This window comes from Lampetra fluviatilis, chromosome 54, assembly GCF_964198595.1.
Source record: "Lampetra fluviatilis chromosome 54, kcLamFluv1.1, whole genome shotgun sequence".
NCBI lineage: Eukaryota > Metazoa > Chordata > Hyperoartia > Petromyzontiformes > Petromyzontidae > Lampetra > Lampetra fluviatilis.
The window spans coordinates 4,609,331-4,627,306 of NC_136328.1; the positions used below are offsets into that span (position 1 = coordinate 4,609,331).

Sequence of the window (17,976 nt, forward strand, 5' to 3'; positions counted from 1 at the left end):
GACTGCTGTGCCAGGCTAGGTGCACGAGGAGGTCACGGGACAGACCCAGCAGGTGCCATGGGTTGACTGCTGTGCCAGGCTAGGTGCACGAGGAGGTCACGGGACAGACCCAGCAGGTGCCATGGGTTGACTGCTGTGCCAGGCTAGGTGCAGGAGGAGGTCACGGGACAGACCCAGGTGCCATGGGTTGACTGCTGTGCCAGGCTAGGTGCACGAGGAGGTCACGGGACAGACCCAGCAGGTGCCATGGGTTGACTGCTGTGCCAGGCTAGGTGCACGAGGAGGTCACGGGACAGACCCAGCAGGTGCCATGGGTTGACTGCTGTGCCAGGCTAGGTGCACGAGGAGGTCACGGGACAGACCCAGCAGGTGCCATGGGTTGACTGCTGTGCCAGGCTAGGTGCAGGAGGAGGTCACGGGACAGACCCAGGTGCCATGGGTTGACTGCTGTGCCAGGCTAGGTGCACGAGGAGGTCACGGGACAGACCCAGCAGGTGCCATGGGTTGACTGCTGTGCCAGGCTGGGTGGACGAGGTCACCGGACAGACCCAGGTGCTATGGGTTGACTGCTGTGCCAGGCTAGGTGCAGGAGGAGGTCACGGGACAGACCCAGCAGGTGCCATGGGTTGACTGCTGTGCCAGGCTAGGTGCAGGAGGAGGTCACGGTACAGACCCTGCAGGTGCCATGGGTTGACTGCTGTGCCAGGCTAGGTGCACGAGGAGGTCACAGGACAGACCCAGGTGCCATGGGTTGACTGACCACTTCCAAAGACCGCTGCTCACACGAACATTGGGGGCAGCGTTCGTCATCTCCCGTGTCCTGCCCTGTGGGTGATGTGTGTATCGGTCTCCGTGTGTCTCTCTGTGTGTCTATGTGAGCGTTATGGGGTCTCCATCCGAGTCCATGGGTCTCTGTGCAATGTGTTTCCACGCGAGTCCACGTGTGAATTAGACGCGCACACACAAACACAACAAACTTGCACACATCCACCCAGGCACAAAGGCAAAGGTCACCCGTATAGCCTTAGCATAATGTTGGGGCAAGTGCTGTAAGGGAGCACTTTTGTATCTCTAGTGCACACACACACACACCTACCCACACGCACACACACACACGTACACATACTCGCGCGCACACACCCACACACACGCACACACTGCCAAACACATCCACACACACATATCCACACACACGCACGCAACACACTGGCATGCGCACACACACGCACACAAACACACTGGCACACGCACGCGCACACACACAAACAAACTGGCACACACACGCGCACACACCCACACACACAAACACACTGGCACACAAACACACGCGTACACCCCCCCACACACGCACACAAACGCACTGGTACACACACGCACACACACCCCCCACACACAAACACACTGGCACACACACGCACACACACCCCCCACACACGCACACAAACACACTGGCACACACACACACTGGCACACACACGCACACACACCCCCCACAGACAAACACACTGGCACACACACGCACACACACCCCCCACACACGCACACAAACACACTGGCACACACACGCACACACACCCCCCACACAAAAACACACTGGCACACACGCGCACGCACACCCCCCCCCCCCCCCACACACCCCCCACACACACTGGCACACACACGCACGCACACCCCCCCCCCCCCCACACACACACACGCACGGGCAGTTGAGACTTGGCAGCTCCGTTTCCGCCGCTCCCAGGGCGCGGAAACCGCGTGAGTGGTGCGTGTTTGTACAGCTCACCCCGTTCACCCTGCTCACCCCACTCACCCAGTAACCCCACTCACCCACTCACCCAGTAACCCAGTAACCCCACTCACCCACTCACCCAGTAACCCAGTAACCCCACTCACCCACTCACCCACTCACCCTGCTCACCCCACTCACCCACTCACCCAGTAACCCCACTCACCCAGTAACCCAGTAACCCCACTCACCCACTCACCCAGTAACCCAGTAACCCCACTCACCCACTCACCCACTCACCCTGCTCACCCCACTCACCCACTCACCCAGTAACCCCACTCACCCCACTCACCCAGTAACCCATTCACCCCACTCACCCCACTCACCCCGCTTACCCCACTCACCCAGTAACCCACTCACCCACTCACCCTGCTCACCCCACTCACCCACTCACCCAGTAACCCCACTCACCCCACTCACCCAGTAACCCAGTAACCCCACTCACCCACTCACCCACTCACCCTGCTCACCCCACTCACCCACTCACCCAGTAACCCAGTAACCCCACTCACCCACTCACCCACTCACCCTGCTCACCCCACTCACCCACTCATCCACTCACCCAGTAACCCAGTAACCCCACTCACCCACTCACCCACTCACCCTGCTCAACCCACTCACCCACTCACCCACTCACCCAGTAACCCAGTAACCCAGTAACCCCACTCACCCACTCACCCACTCACCCTGCTCACCCCACTCACCCACTCACCCAGTAACCCCACTCACCCACTCACCCCACTCACCCAGTAACCCAGTAACCCCACTCACCCACTCACCCACTCCCCCTGCTCACCCCACTCACCCACTCACCCAGTAACCCCACTCACCCAGTAACCCAGTAACCCCACTCACCCACTCACCCACTCACCCTGCTCACCCCACTCACCCACTCACCCTGCTCACCCCACTCACCCCACTCACCCAGTAACCCATTCACCCCACTCACCCACTCACCCCACTCACCCACTCACCCAGTAACCCATTTACCCCACTCACCCACTAACCCCACTCACCTACTCACCCACTCACCCAGTAACCCATTCACCCCACTCACCCACTCACCCCACTCACCCAGTAACCCATTTACCCCACCCACTCACCCTATTCACCCACTCACCCACTCACCTAGTAACCCATTCACCCACTCACCCACGCACCCCACTCACCCACTCACCCACTCACCCAGTAACCCATTCACCCCACTCATCCACTCACCCAGTAACCCATTCACCCCACTCACCCACGCACCCCACTCACCCACTCACCCAGTAACCCATTCACCCTACTCACCCACTCACCCAGTAACCCATTCACCCCACTCACCCCACTCACCCCGCTCACCCCACTCACCCACTCACCCCGCTCACCCCACTCACCCCGCTCACCGCGCTTGTTAGCCAGGTAAGGCACCCCAGAGCGAGAGAGACAGAGGCGTCTATAGAGAGGGTGGCTCTCTACAGCTGGGTGAGAAAGGCCCCCTCTGTATAGAGAGGAGAGGGCGGCGGGGTTCGATAGCGCCTTCGAGTAGGGGGGAGGCCCAATCCGCACAGCAGTGGCGTGAGCAGGCAATTGCAGGGCTGCGCCTTGACCTTTGGGCACGAAACAAAAAAAGGCAAAATATTCCCCCGTGAAGCCTTTTGACGGACTGTTTCGGGCCCAGACGGCTCGGCACTCGATGGGCTGGGTGGGTGGGTGGCCAGCACCACGCCCGGCCGCCTTTGTCTCCCCAGTGGCGATGTTGACACACCGCACCAGGTACTCGTTTCGAGGCTGAGTCGACCTAGGGGAGGCCCACGAACGGTTGAGATAATCGTCACCGGTGTTTGCCGTGAGCGGGAATCGAACTCGGGTCGCCGGGTTCGTAGCGCAGCGCGCTGAGCGCTACACCCACCGCTGCACGTGGAAGTATCTCGCTCGCTGCGTCACCCGCAGGCCGATGGCTCCCCGGAGCCTCGTAGCGAGAGGGCATCGAGGATCGACTCCCCGTGTCGAGGAGAGAGATCAGAGAGAGAGAGGGCGCGGGTGGAGCGGTGGGGAGGGAGATGAGATGAGAGAGAGGGCGCGGGGTGGAGCGGTGGGGAGGGAGATGAGGGAGAGAGAGAGAGAGGGCGCGGGGTGGAGCGGTGGGGAGGGAGATGAGAGGGCGGTGGGGGGAGAGAGGAGTGAGATGAGAGAGAGAGGGCGCGGGGTGGAGCGGTGGGGAGGGAGACGAGAGAGAGAGAGGGCGCGGGGTGGAGCGGTGGGGAGGGAGATGAGAGGGCGGTGGGGGGAGAGAGGAGTGAGATGAGAGAGAGAGCGCGCGGGGTAGAGCAGTGGGGAGAGAGAGAGGGCGCGCGGTGGAGCGGTGGGGAGGGAGATGAGAGGGCGCGGGGTGGAGTGGTGGGGAGGGAGATGAGAGGGCGCGGGGTGGAGAGAGGGGAGAGATGAGAGAGAGAGGACGCGCGGTGGAGCGGTGGAGGAGGGAGATGAGAAGTACTTGCTCCGGCAGTACATATACTAAAATTGGAACGATACAGAGAAGATTAGCATGACCCCTGCGCAAGGATGACACGCAAATTCGTGAATAAAAAACGAATAAAAAAGAGAGGGCGGTGGGGGGAGAGAGGGGAGAGATGAGAGAGCTAAGAGGGTATTGGGTAGAGAGGGAGGGGGAGAGATGAGAGAGAGAGCCAAGGGGGTAGTGGAGAGAGAGAACAGAGAGAAAGAAAAGGGGGAGGGCACATAAAGCAAAGCATTGAAAAAAAAACAAAAAGAAAACGAAATGATGAACGAAGCAAAGTGCCGACTACACGGAGCATCTTCTTGTTTCCTCTGATCGTAAAAAAGAAAAGAGAGATGAGAGAGGCAAGACTAGAGTAGCGCGGAGAGAGGGAAGGGAGAGACAAGAGAGGGAAGGGAGACGTTGTCCAGAGAGGGAAGGGAGTAGAGAGAGAGAGAGAGGTGGGGCAGTGGAAGAGAGCTCAAGGAAGTTGGGGGTTAGATGAGGTGGAGAGTGGCTCGAATATAGAGATGGTGGGCAGAGAGAGAGAGACTTTGACTTTTAAACAACTTTTATTGCCGCAACATCACTGGAGGCGATTCCCATACGAAATACACAAAGTCACCAGCAAACAAATTAAATTAAACGCTACAAATCCACGCGTTGTGGCGCTAAATGCACCGCGCACAACACGAAAGAAAAGCCACGTGGTGGTGATTGTGGTGGTGGTGATTGTGGTTGTGGTGGTTGTGGTGGTTGTGGTGGTGGTGGTGGTTGTGGTGGTGGTGGTTGTGGTAGTCATCGCGCACGCCACGGTGACGAGCGAGCGCTTCAGAAGGTGAACACCACGAGGGTGCCGTCCACGCTGGTGCAGAGAGGGGCTTGTCCGGCTCCCCAGCGTTCGAAGAAGACGTGCACATCACCGACATGTGTGTGGTACATGGCGTGTTCCAGCCGGAGCCGCGCCTTGAGCAGGCCCCTGAACACTGGAAGCAGCACAGAGCAGCCATCAGTGTCACCTTGCAGCATCTTTTTCCTCGTTCTGTACACCGCCAACTTCGCCTGAACACAGGCGAAGTTGGCGAGGTCATGGCGCTTGTTAGCCAAGTAAGACACCACCCCATATACGAAGCTGCAGCTGTTGTAGAAGGGCACCTCCAGTTTCCTGAAGATGTCCTCCAAGAGGCGGAACATTGGTTTGAGCCGCTGACAGCGTAAGTACTGGTGGGGCAGATCCTCCCTGGAAATGCACAAGTCTGTTACCCCTGGCGAGATATGGCTGAGTCACACGGCCGATGGCAACGTGCAGTGTGCCAATCTCCACTGGAGGTCACCGCAGCGTTTGGCTACGGGAGAGACTCGTACATTCGTTTCCACTGAGACAGAGCAAAGAGAGAGGAGAGATTTGGCATGCAACAGAGGGAGAGTCGGAGGCCGTCGGATTGTGAGAAGGGCTGCGTGCAGAACGAGAGTGAGCGAGAGAGTGAGCGAGAGAGTGAGCGAGAGAGTGACCGAGAGAGTGACCGAGAGAGTGACCGAGAGAATGACCGAGAGAGTGAGCGAGAGAGTGAGCGAGAGAGTGAGCGAGAGAGTGAGCGAGAGAGTGAGCGAGAGAGTGACCGAGAGAGAGAGCGAGAGAGTGACCGAGAGAGTGAGCGAGAGAGTGAGCGAGAGAGTGAGCGAGAGAGTGAGCGAGAGAGTGAGCGAGAGAGTGAGCGAGAGAGTGAGCGAGAGAGTGAGCGAGAGAGTGAGCGAGAGAGTGAGCGAGAGAGTGAGCGGGAGAGTGAGCGAGAGAGTGACCGAGAGAGTGACCGAGAGAGTGACCGAGAGAGTGAGCGAGAGAGTGAGCGAGAGAGTGACCGAGAGAGTGACCGAGAGAGTGAGCGAGAGGTGGGGGTTTTACATAAAGCTAAGTTTTAAAATGTAAAAAAAAAAACACGAAATGATGAACGAAGCAAAGTGCCGAATACACCGAGCATCTTCTTGTTTCCACTGATCGTAAAAAAAAGGAGAGGGTTCATCTGGAGTTGAGAGAGAACAGAGTGGGAGAGTGGAAAGAGACATCACAGAGAGATAGAGAGTTGTTCGGACAGAGAGGAGAGCAGAGATAGAGTGGCAGATCGAGCAGATGAGATGGGAAATAGTCAAGAGAGAACTATCAAAGAGAGAGAGAGGGGAGTATGAGAAATGCGAGAGAGAGATGGGGGGATTGGAGAGTGGGGTTAGAGAAAGGGAAGAATAGCGGGGGAGTGGGGAGAGAGTGGAGTGTGGAGAGCGAGTGGAGAGACGGGGAATACGAGAGGCAAGGGATGCTTAGGGCGCGGCTCCGGCTGGAGCACGCCATGTACCACACACATGCCGGTGATGTGCGCGTCTTCTTCGAACGCTGGGGGGGGGCGGAAAAGCCCCTCTCTGTACCAGCGTGGACGGCACCCTCGTGGTGTTCACCTTCTGAAGCGCTCGCTCGTCACCGTGGCGTGCGCGATGACCACCACCACCACGCGCCTTTTCTTTCGTGTTGTGCGCGGTGCTTTTAGCGCCACAGCGCGTGGATTTGTAGCGTTTATTGTCATTTGTGTTGCTGGTGACTTTGTGTATTTCGTATCGGAATCGCCTCCGGTGCTGTTGGTGCTGGCGGCAATAAAAGATGTTTAAAAGTCAGTCTCCAATCGTTTCTCTCCTCTCTCACTCTCACCCGCTACTCTCTCCATCTCTCTCCAATTGTCTCTCTCCCACTCTCCTCTCCCACTCTCCCACCCACCACCACATCTCTCCTCCGCTCCCAATGTCTCATCCTCGCGTCTCCTGATATCTCCACTCGCTCTCTGCTCTCCGATTCCCTCTTTCCATCTCTCCTCCTCTCCCCTGCTCTTCAATCTTCTCATATACCCTCCTCGCCCTCTATCGTCTCTTATCTCCTTCATTTGCTTCTCAGCGAAACGTCGGTTCTTTGTTTGTGAACCACGCCTCGATTGTCACCACGGCTCCGTCTCCTCTCTGTCTCTCTCTCTCTCTCGGGACGAGCGCTTTTTAAAATGTTTGACGGTGGTGGGTGAGGCAGCTCAAGTCCTCGGCACAGGCGCAAAACGCATTCTCCTTGAATTCTACTTCATAACGAGCGCATTGGTCGCGCGTGCCGTGGCGTGCGTGACGACGGCGGTGTTTGTGACGTGCGCGTCACGTGCGGCGCCACGTGACACGCGCGTCACAGAGTGGTGCGAACGCGTGACGCTGTACTCAATGTGATTTTGCATCGGAATGGGCTTCAGTGCTTTCGCTGTTGGCAAAAATGAAAGTGGTTTAAAACTCTCTCCTCTCTCCTTCTGTTCTATCTCCACATTATCTCTCACACACTCTCTCTCTCTCTCGCAACTCTAATTAAAGTTGATCTTCTCACTCCATCTCATTGTCTGTATCCCCCCCCCCCCCAATCTCTCTCTTCTCTCTCCATCTCTCTCCTCTCTCTGTGCGCGCGCGCTCCTAGTGCCGTCACGTCGTCATTCATTACATCGCAGCAAATATTCGTTTGAAGCGGTGGGGGGGGGGGGCCCGGGCGGGAGAGAGCGATGGTGGTGGGGGGGGGGGTGGAGGTGTGGGTGGGTGGGTGGGTGGGTGAGAGGGGCAGAGGGGGGTGGGGTGCAACGTTTATTTACTTAACATTTTTATAAGTTTAAAGAAATATCGAGATTTTATGCTGCGCTGTCACTACACAGGAGCGTTGCATGAGGCCGACCCCGAAGGGCCCCAACCTCCTCCTCGTCCTCCGCGTTCATCGCGGGAGCGGCTTCCCGGCTGCAGCCACCGCCCAACGCGCGTGGGAGACGCCGGTGGGGGGTGGCGGCTAGAGGCGCAGCCCCTGCAACTTCTCGTGGGCGCCGCGGTGTCGAGGAGATGTTCATTACCTCGCCTGGTAGACAGGAAGTCGTGGGTCCGATCTCGTCCCTGACGATGCCTGCTGCTGTATATTTGGAGTTTGTGTGTCTCTCTCTCATCATCATCATCATCACGGTGGCTAGGAGATGTTAACTACCTCGCCTGGTATACAGGAGGTCGTGGGTTCGATCCCCACCCTGACGCCTGCTGCTGTATATTTGGAGTTTGTGTGTCTCTCATAATCATCACGGTGGCTAGGATATGTTAACTACCTCGCCTGGTGTGCTGGAGGTCGTGGGTTCGATCCCGATCCTGACGCCTGCTGTATATTTGGAGTTTGTGTGTGTCTCTCTCATCATCATCACGGTGGCTAGGAGATGTTAACTACCTCGCCTGTTATGCAGGAGGTCGTGGGTTCGATCTCGACCCTGACGGCTGCTGCTGTATATTGAGAGTTTGCGTCTCTCTCTCTTTCATCATCATCATCATCACGGTGGCTAGGAGATGTTAACTACCTCGCCTGTTATGCAGGAGGTCGTGGGTCCGATCTCTACCCTGACGCCTGCCGTATATTTGGAGTTTGTGTGTGTCTCTCTCATCATACTCACGGTGGCTAGGAGATGTTAACCACCTCGCCTGGTATACAGGAGGTCGTGGGTCCGATCTCGACCCTGACGCCTGCTGCTGTATATATTTGGTGGTTTGATGTTTTCCTTTCCGTGGGGGTCGCGTGGATTTTTCTCCGGGTCCTCCGGTTTTTTCCCCTCCACATTTAGAATCAACTTCACCATGAAGTTTAGAGTAATTTGGCTGCAATACATTTCCACACGACGATAAGCTACATAGCTCAGTGGACCTTACCTGGTAATAACAAAATAGTTTAGTCGTTTGAAAAAAAAATTCTCGCGCTAACACCAAGACAGAGAGTGCCAGCCCCCTCCCCCACCACATCAAACTCTGGATAGTATTTGGCCTACTCTTCCACGTTGTCCAAGCATATTTGGACAGTGGTATAGTTAGGGATAGAGGGTTAGGGCGATCACTCGTGTTAGAGACAGGGTGTGGTTAGGGTTAGATGGTTGGGGTTTAGAACTATCACTTGTGTTAGAGACAGGGTGTGGTTAGGGTTAGATGGTTGAGGTTTAGAACTATCACTCGTGTTAGAGACAGGGTGTGGTTAGGGTTAGATGGTTGGGTTTTAGAACTATGCCTCGTGTTAGAGACGGGGATGTGGTTAGGGTTAGATGGTTGGGGTTTAGAACTATCACTCGTGTTAGAGACAGGGTGTGGTTAGGGTGAGATGGTTGGGGTTTAGAACAATCACTCGTGTTAGAGACAGGGTGTGGTTAGGGTGAGATGGTTGGGGTTTAGAACAATCACTCGTGTTAGAGACGGGGGCGTGGTTAGGGTTAGATGGTTGGGGTTTAGAACTATCACTCGTGTTAGAGACAGGGTGTGGTTAGGGTTAGATGGTTGGGGTTTAGAACTATCACTCGTGTTAGAGGCAGCGGTGTGGTTAGGGTGAGATGGTTGGGGTTTAGAACTCTCACTCGTGCTAGAGACGGGGAGTGGTTAGGGTGAGATGGTTGGGGTTTAGAACTCTCACTCGTGTTAGAGACGGGGGCGTGGTTAGGGTGAGATGGTTGGGGTTTAGAACTATCACTCGTGTTAGAGACGGGGGTGTGGTTAGGGATGGAGGCTAACAACGTTGTCTCGGTGTTAGGAAGGTCTATGAATGCCATCTTTGTGAACCCCAGGACGGTGATCGCGGCACAGAATACAAAGATCCCCCGTATAGCCTGAACAGACTGTAGGGGCAAGTGCTGCTAGCGAGTAGCAGCACCTCGCTATGTAGCCAGCACGGCGCCCGGCCGCCTTTGTCTCCCCCAGTTTCTTACACACCGCAACCAGGTACTCATTCGATGCCGAGTCGACCTAGGGGAGGGGGGGCCCAGGATCGGTTCAGATCATCGTCACAGGCGTTGGTGGCCGCGATCCGTTGGGTTTCGTGGCGCAGCGCAACGCTAACCGCTGCGCCACCGCTCCCCAGCACCGAGCCCCATTCCCCCGGCCACGGGCGATCCCACAGCGCCCTCTGGTGCCGCTACAACCCCCCCCCCCCCCGGCTCTGCTCACCCATGAACAACAAAACTAACTTACACGGTACAAGGGTTACTGTCAGTGTTAGGGGCCGTCCATAAATGACGTCACGCGATTTTGGATGATTTTTGACCCCCCCCCCCCCCCTCGTCACACGGCATCACAAAAAGTCAGACCCCCCCCCCTCTCAGATATGACGTCACAAAGTTCTGCCCCCCCCCCCCCAAAAAAAAAAAAACATGCTTCAAATCGCTTTAAACTATTGTCATTGTAGTGCGTATTTAATGTGCCGCTGCACTCTGATGTTGTAGGAGAAAACATTAATTATCATGTCTATTTAATTAAGTAGAGCGTGTTGTCTATATTTATTTCAAGTGGCGCATTTTGATGTGACGTCACATTTCTCAAATCCCCCCCCCCGCCGTCACACATCGTAACAAATTTCTGACCCCCCCCCCTTCCCTAGGTGTGTGACGTCATTTATGGACGGCCCCTTACAGCCGTTCTCTATCCACTGAAAAATAGCTGTATAGCTCAGTGGGCCTTAACCTAGCCACATAAAAAGAGTTTAGTTTGGTTTCTTCAGAACCCGATAAGTAGATCTATGGGTCTCTAAGTCGATGGGTCTCTATGTATGCGGTCTGTGGATCTATGTGTAAGTCAATGGGTCTCTATGTATGCGGTCTATGTATCTCTGTGTAAGTCGATGGGTCTCTATGTATGCGGTCTATGTATCTCTGTGTAAGTCGATGGGTCTCTATGTATGCGGTCTATGGATCTCTGTGTTAGTCGATGGGTCTCTATGTATGCGGTCTATGTATCTCTGTGTAAGTCGATGGGTCTCTATGTATGCGGTCTATGGATCTCTGTGTTAGTCGATGGGTCTCTATGTATGCGGTCTATGTATCTCTGTGTAAGTCGATGGGTCTCTATGTATGCGGTCTATGGATCTCTGTGTAAGCCGATGGGTCTCTATGTATGCGGTCTATGTATCTCTGTGTAAGTCGATGGGTCTCTATGTATGCGGTCTATGGATCTCTGTGTAAGTCGATGGGTCTCTATGTATGCGGTCTATGGATCTCTGTGTAAGTCGATGGGTCTCTATGTATGCGGTCTGTGTATCTCTGTGTTCAAGCACAATGCATATAGTATCATCGTGTGTTGTGTTTGTATTTCGACTGCAGGTGTTGTGGTTAATGCAGTAACATGAATCCTTGTAAAAAGGTTTCAGCTTTGTTGCCAGAAAAAAGGGGAAACCCCCAATTATTCTATTTTGCTACTGACAAAGGAGGTCTAATGATGAAGTATGTGTAGGGGTTGTTACGGGGAGCAAGGCGGACAGAAACACAAGGGTGTCTGCACCCACACACGGGTGTCTACATCCACGTCCGCATCGGTTAACCCTGGGGGGCCATGGGGGGGGGGGCGCTGTGATCCCCCATAGCCCCACCCCTCGGAGAGGATTCCTATAAAAGGCGGGGAGCGAGAGAGCTCGGGGCCAGTGTGTGAGAAGCTTTACCAGTGAAGACTGAAGACCGGCAGGATAGGCCCTGGGACTCCCCTGGCTCGCTGTCCTTGTCAGGGCCGAGCAGGATCAAGCCAGTGGAGGAGGGGAAAGCGTCTGCACGTATGCAAGTTCAACTTCTTTCGCACCGTACGTATCCAAGCCGTGCCAATCGGAGGTGCGTGGTAAGAACGACGTCCACGATTAGGTCGATAGTTGCTTGACCCGAACACCTGAACTGCCCCACACGCGCGATCTCTGACACGAAAGAACGACGTAGACAAAGGTCCCCCGTACAGCGCGGACAGACTGTCGGGGCAAGTGCTGTTAGCGAGTGGCAAGCAGCACCTACGAAGGCGGCCGGCACGACAATCCGAGGGGTGACCGAGGGGAGTGTGTGGGGGGGGGGGGGTGCTCAGCGCCACGTTCACGATTCCGACGGAGACTCCAGACGAGAAAGGGTGTCAACGGATCTTTAATTCACATGGGAACCCACCCACACGCATGAACCCCTCCCCACACACACACGTGAACGCCCTTCCGAATCACGAGCCCTCACGTCCCCTCCCCACACACATGAACGTTGCCTGCCCCCACCCCCCACTTCGCCCCCCCCCCCCCCCCCGGACACAGCTGTACCCAGCCGCAGTAAAATTCAGGGGCAATCTTGCAATTAATTGGCGGAACGTATTAACCCGGGACTATATTTATCCGTCTATATGTATAAAAAAATATTAAATTTCTCCGTATGTACAAATCAATTCGAAATAAATTACCTTTACCTAAGATTAAGATTAGTTTTTGTTTCTGCTGCTGCTGCTGTTCTTGTCGATTCATCTCCGATGGACGATGCTACTCACCGCATCGGCCCTGACGTCCAAATCAAGCAACCCCGCTTGTGCCAGGCTAGGTGCAGCAGCAGCAGCAGCAATACCGGATACCTCGTCTCATCCGTGTAGAATAGGAGGGGGTGGGGGAGCGGTGGCGCAGCGGTTAGCGCAGTGTGCGCTTTGTCGTTGCCCGGAATATCGGAGGCAGTCCGCGGGGTGCGTGTCTCTCTCTCTCTCGCTCCCCCCCCCCCCCCCCCCGTGGTCGCGTGGATTTTTGTCTCCGGGTCCCTCCGGGTTTTCCCCCCCCCTCCTCCACATTCAGAGTCAACGTCACGCGTTCCGCGAGAAGTTGGCTGCTGCTATGAATGTCCGCACGACGATGATGATGATGACGACGATGACGACGATGATGATGATGATGACGACGATGATGATGATGACGACGATGATGATGATGATGATGCCGATGATGATGATGACGACGATGACGATGATAATGACGATGATGACGACGATGGTGATGATGACGACGATGATGACGATGATGATGATGACGACGATGATGACGACGACGACGACGACGATGATGATGATGATGACGATGATGATGATGATGACGACGATGATGACGATGATGATGATGATGATGACGACGATGATGATGATGACGATGATGACGATGATGATGACGATGATAATGATGGGCCCACTTCGTGTGAGCTATCATTTGTGATGGCCAGGTCACTTCTAGAAAGAAACAAAAGCTATGTAGCAGCTTAGTGGGCCTTGCCGGGTAAAATAAAAAGGTTTAGTCTTAGTCCATACTCTTTGGTTCTTTCGGTAAAGTCACGTAGGTAGAAAACAAAAACATAAATCTCCACGCTTCGATCGCAACACAAGCAATCGTCGTCAGGTGGAAAGACACAACGTTAGGACTGCCGAACAAGAAAGGGCTGCTGCAACAAGAGGTCATATATCCAGGTGTGAGGTGGGTGTCACCCAAGGGTAAGTGGGAGGGGTCAGAGGTGGGACGGAGTCCCGTCGCCGCACGCATGCGCAGCAGCTGCGTTCAAGGGACAGATTGACATCTCTGACCCCGATTTAAAGCTTTCGTGACTGCAGGGATTCATCTTCTTGGTTCTTTCGGTAAAGTCACGTAGAATGTAAACCGCTCGCCAAACCTCCTACGCATTTCACAAGTAGTACTAATCGCATATCTGCATTTCCCATAAATATGCTGAATTCCTCTTGATATGCAAATTATTTTGTCTAGGCGCTCTTCGCCCCTCCAACCCAGCTTAAATAGTCGCTCCAAGCCTGGGGCGTCTCATTCAGACTCTGTCTACTTGACGGACCTGTTCTCCACCTGAGGACGGCTGTTTGCGTTGTGGCCGAAACGTCGTGAGAATTGTTTCATTATGTTTTATTTTTGTTATTTTATTGTTTACATTCTACGTGACTTTACCGAAAGAACCAAGAAGATTTCTGACCCTGCCCACTTACCCTTGGGTGACACCCACCTCACACCTATATATATAAAACACTGGTCAACAACAACAAAAAGTTTTTTTCTGGCCTGGACTTTTGCAGCTGTTTTAGACTAATTTCAGGGTGCTGATTCCAAATCTGATCTCAGATTTGCTCTATCACATCTCATTTTTATGCTATCGGCATACCCCATTTTCATTGATTTTACCCGAAATTAACTCTGTCACTTATGATTGCAAGTTGTTGCGAGTCAGTGACTGCTTTAGTGTTAAAATATGGTGTTGTATTTTTAGGATAGTGTGTTTATAATATCATCTTATGTAGATATCCACATTTATTTAATATTTTTCTTCTGCAGTTTTTATTGAAAATGCAATATTTGATATCTCAAAAACCTGATGTGATAGACAAAAACTGATGCCACATTTGGAATCAGCACCCCAAAATTACCTTACAACCGTTGGAATACCTTATGCTAGAAAAAGTGTGTTGACCAGTGTATAATCTCTTGTTGCAGCAGCCCTTTCTTGTTCAGCAGTCCTACTGCTGTATCTTTGCACCATTATAACGATTGCTTGTGTTGCGATAGAAACGTCGAGATTCATTATTAATTCTACCTACGTGACTTTACCGAAAGAACCAAAGAGTATGGATTCCTGCAGTCACGAAAGCTTTAAACCGAGATTGAGTTTTAGTTTAACCAACCAAAAGTGGCAAAGTATGGACAAACAACCCCACCCCCCACCACCCCTGCACGCCCTACCCCCTATGACAGCCAAAACAGAAATCGATCAATAATATTGGGTCTTTCGCTTCAAAGAACATATCTACGTAGATATGTTCAAAGAATCTACGTGACTTTACCGAAAGACCCAAGAAAATGAATTATTCCTGCAGTCACGAAAGCTTCAAGTCAAGAAATCGATATCTTACATTGAGGCATTGTTGTTGGTGGGCAGCTCACGTTCAACGCCCACGGAACCAGCGGTGGCATTTACCGGGACGACCTGCGGGTAAAAGAGAACTCCAAAACTCGTACGGATTTCTCCGCGAGAGATGAGGATTCTGACCGTCTGGCGTTCCTGTGGCGGGGTGATTTGAGAATAACTCAATCTGCTCACAGGCCCCCCCCCCACCAATCGTATTCTGTTGATGGCCCCCCACACCAGTATAAGACCCCCCCCCCCCCACTGCGCACGCCCCCACCCCCCACAGCCTTCCCCGTGGCACCACCAATGCCCCCAGGTGAGGTATGTACAGGTGATCTCCCACACCTGTACGGCACATCGGCGGCGTAGGTGTTGTCGGGCGCCAGGTGTTGCACAGGTGTGCACGGGGGAGCCGTGGCGCAGCGGTTAGCGCGCCGCGCTACGAACCCCGGCTTCCCGAGTTCGGTTCCAGCTCATGGCCAACACCAGTGACGGTTATCTGAACCGGTCCTGGGCCTCCCCCTAAGTCGACTCAGCCTCAAATGAGTACCTGGTGAGGTGTGTAAACATCGCCACTGGGGGAGACAAAGGTGGTCGGGCGTGGTGCTGCCCCCCCCCCACCCCTCGTGTACCGTGCTGTCCTTCGTAGGCGCTATTCGCTGACAGCACTTGCCACAACAGTGTGTTGAGGCTACACGGGGATCTTTATCTTTGTCTTGCACAGGTGTGCTGCAACTCCTTGTGTGTACAGGTGTGAGGCTACCGTCCACAGGTGTATACTGGTGCACTGCTGCAGGTGTGTACAGGTGTGAGGCTACTGTCCACAGGTGTGTACTGGTGCACTCCTGCAGGTGTGTACAGGTGTGAGGCTACCGTCCACAGGTGTGTACTGGTGCACTGCTGCAGGTGTGTACAGGTGTGAGGCTACTGTCCACAGGTGTGTACTGGTGCACTGCTGCAGGTGTGTACAGGTGTGAGGCTACTGTCCACAGGTGTGTGCTGGTGCACTGCTGCAGGTGTGTACAGGTGTGAGGCTACTGTCCACAGGTGTGTACTGGTGCACTGCTGCAGTTGTGTACAGGTGTGAGGCTACTGTCGACAGGTGTGTACTGGTGCACTGCTGCAGGTGTGTACAGGTGTGAGGCTACTGTCCACAGGTGTGTACTGGTGCACTGCTGCAGGTGTGAACAGGTGTGAGGCTACTGTCCACAGGTGTGTACTGGTGCACTGCTGCAGGTGTGTACAGGTGTGAGGCTACTGTCCACAGGTGTGTACTGGTACACTGCTGCAGGTGTGTACAGGTGTGAGGCTACTGTCCACAGGTGTGTGCTGGTGCACTGCTGCAGGTGTGTACAGGTGTTCCGCAGCAAATGTAGGTGTGTACAAGAATCCCCCGCGATAAGGTTCCACGTGCGTTGTTTTGCAAATACATTGCCGATTAATAAGGGAACATATTTCCGTTGAAGTGTTATGTTTCGCATATGCGTTGTTTCAAAAATTTATATCAACACGTAGGCTTTCGCGACCGATATCATCCATTATAGAGGTTATTTTTTTTTGTTAGATCACGTAAATATATAAATGTGTGTCGTTAAAACCCGCCACCACCCGACACAGCCAATTAGTATCCCTCTATTTAAGGAACGCAACAGGAGGATTTCTCTACAAGTCTGGCTGCCGCCTGATGATGCCGGTTGTAATTACCGGCGAAACGTCGTACTCAGATTGTAAATGTTGTGGATTTGCTCTCCAACACACCGGTGTTGCTGTACTAGTAACGAATCAGCCACGTTCTGTTTAATTGGCTGTGTTGGTTGGTGGCGGGTTTAACGACACATTTATATTCACGCGGTCTAACCCAAAGAAAACCTCTATTATGGATCGAAAATATATATGTATATTTGCGCCAAAAACGTTTGCAACATTTTTTTAACTCGGAACGCACACGGACTATGTTGCGATGTAATGCCGCACGTTGGGCGAATATTCGCGTACCACCGAATATCGTTCCGTCACGTGATCCGCCTCCTCGTCTGCCAGACCGCCATCTTGTGTGATCGCAGCGCACGTGGTTAGGTAGAAATGTCGCGTTCGGTGATAGTTTTCTTTTTTACAGTACAAAGGCCTTAGAAAGGTGAGTGCAAAATGCACGGGAAATGATGATAGCGCCTCTGGCAAGAAAAGGCGAAAGGTAAAGAATCTCAACGATAAATCAGAAGTTTAAAATCGTTATTAAGCAGGTGAAAAGGCTGTCGATATTTGCAATAATGCGTGGCCTTCGTCTGCATAACTCCACAGTCGTCGATCAATAAGCTTTGCTTTACCATCTCTGGTAAGTTTTATCGAATTATTTATATTTATTATTCGTTAAAATCCATGTAACCTGATGGGTTTCTTTTTAAATAAACTTCATGACATTTAGTCACGCATTTTATTCCTGAAATGTCGGTTAGGAACGCAACCCCTTATCTTAACATGTTTATGGGATATTAGAGTTCGCTTTTAAGATATTTCGAGTTAAGTAGCATTTCTCAGGAACACAACCCTTATGTAGAGCGGGGGATTCCTGTACAGGCGTATACAGGTGTGCTACTGCAGGTGTGTTGAGGTTTGCCACTGCTACTGCAGGTGTTTACAGGTGTGTACAGGTATGTACAGGTGTGTCATTACAGGTGTATATAGGTGTGCTACTACAGGTGTGTTGAGGTGTGGCACTGCTACTGCAGGTGTGTACAGGTGTGCTCCTGCAGGTGTGTACAAGTGTGCTCCTGCAGGTGTGTACAGGTATGTACAGGTGTGTCATTACAGGTGTGTACAGGTGTGCCACTGTTTCTGCAGGTGTGTACAGGTTTGCTACTGCCGGTGTGTATAGGTGTGTACAGGTGTGTCATTACAGGTGTGTACAGGTGTGCCACTGTTTTTGCAGGCGTGTACAGGTGTGCTACTGCCGGCGTGTACAGCAGGTGTGCTCCTGTTGTGCAGAG

The 17,976-nt window shown here is 53.4% G+C and overlaps 1 non-coding gene across 1 annotated transcript; it reads left to right on the top strand.

Moving 5' to 3' along the window:
• Positions 1-4,261: 4,261 nt before the first annotated feature.
• LOC144949709 (U6 spliceosomal RNA) lies at positions 4,262-4,368 on the top strand. Its single transcript, XR_013640299.1, has one exon. It is a non-coding gene; the product is annotated as a U6 spliceosomal RNA (small nuclear RNA).
• The last annotated feature ends 13,608 nt before the right edge of the window (positions 4,369-17,976 follow it).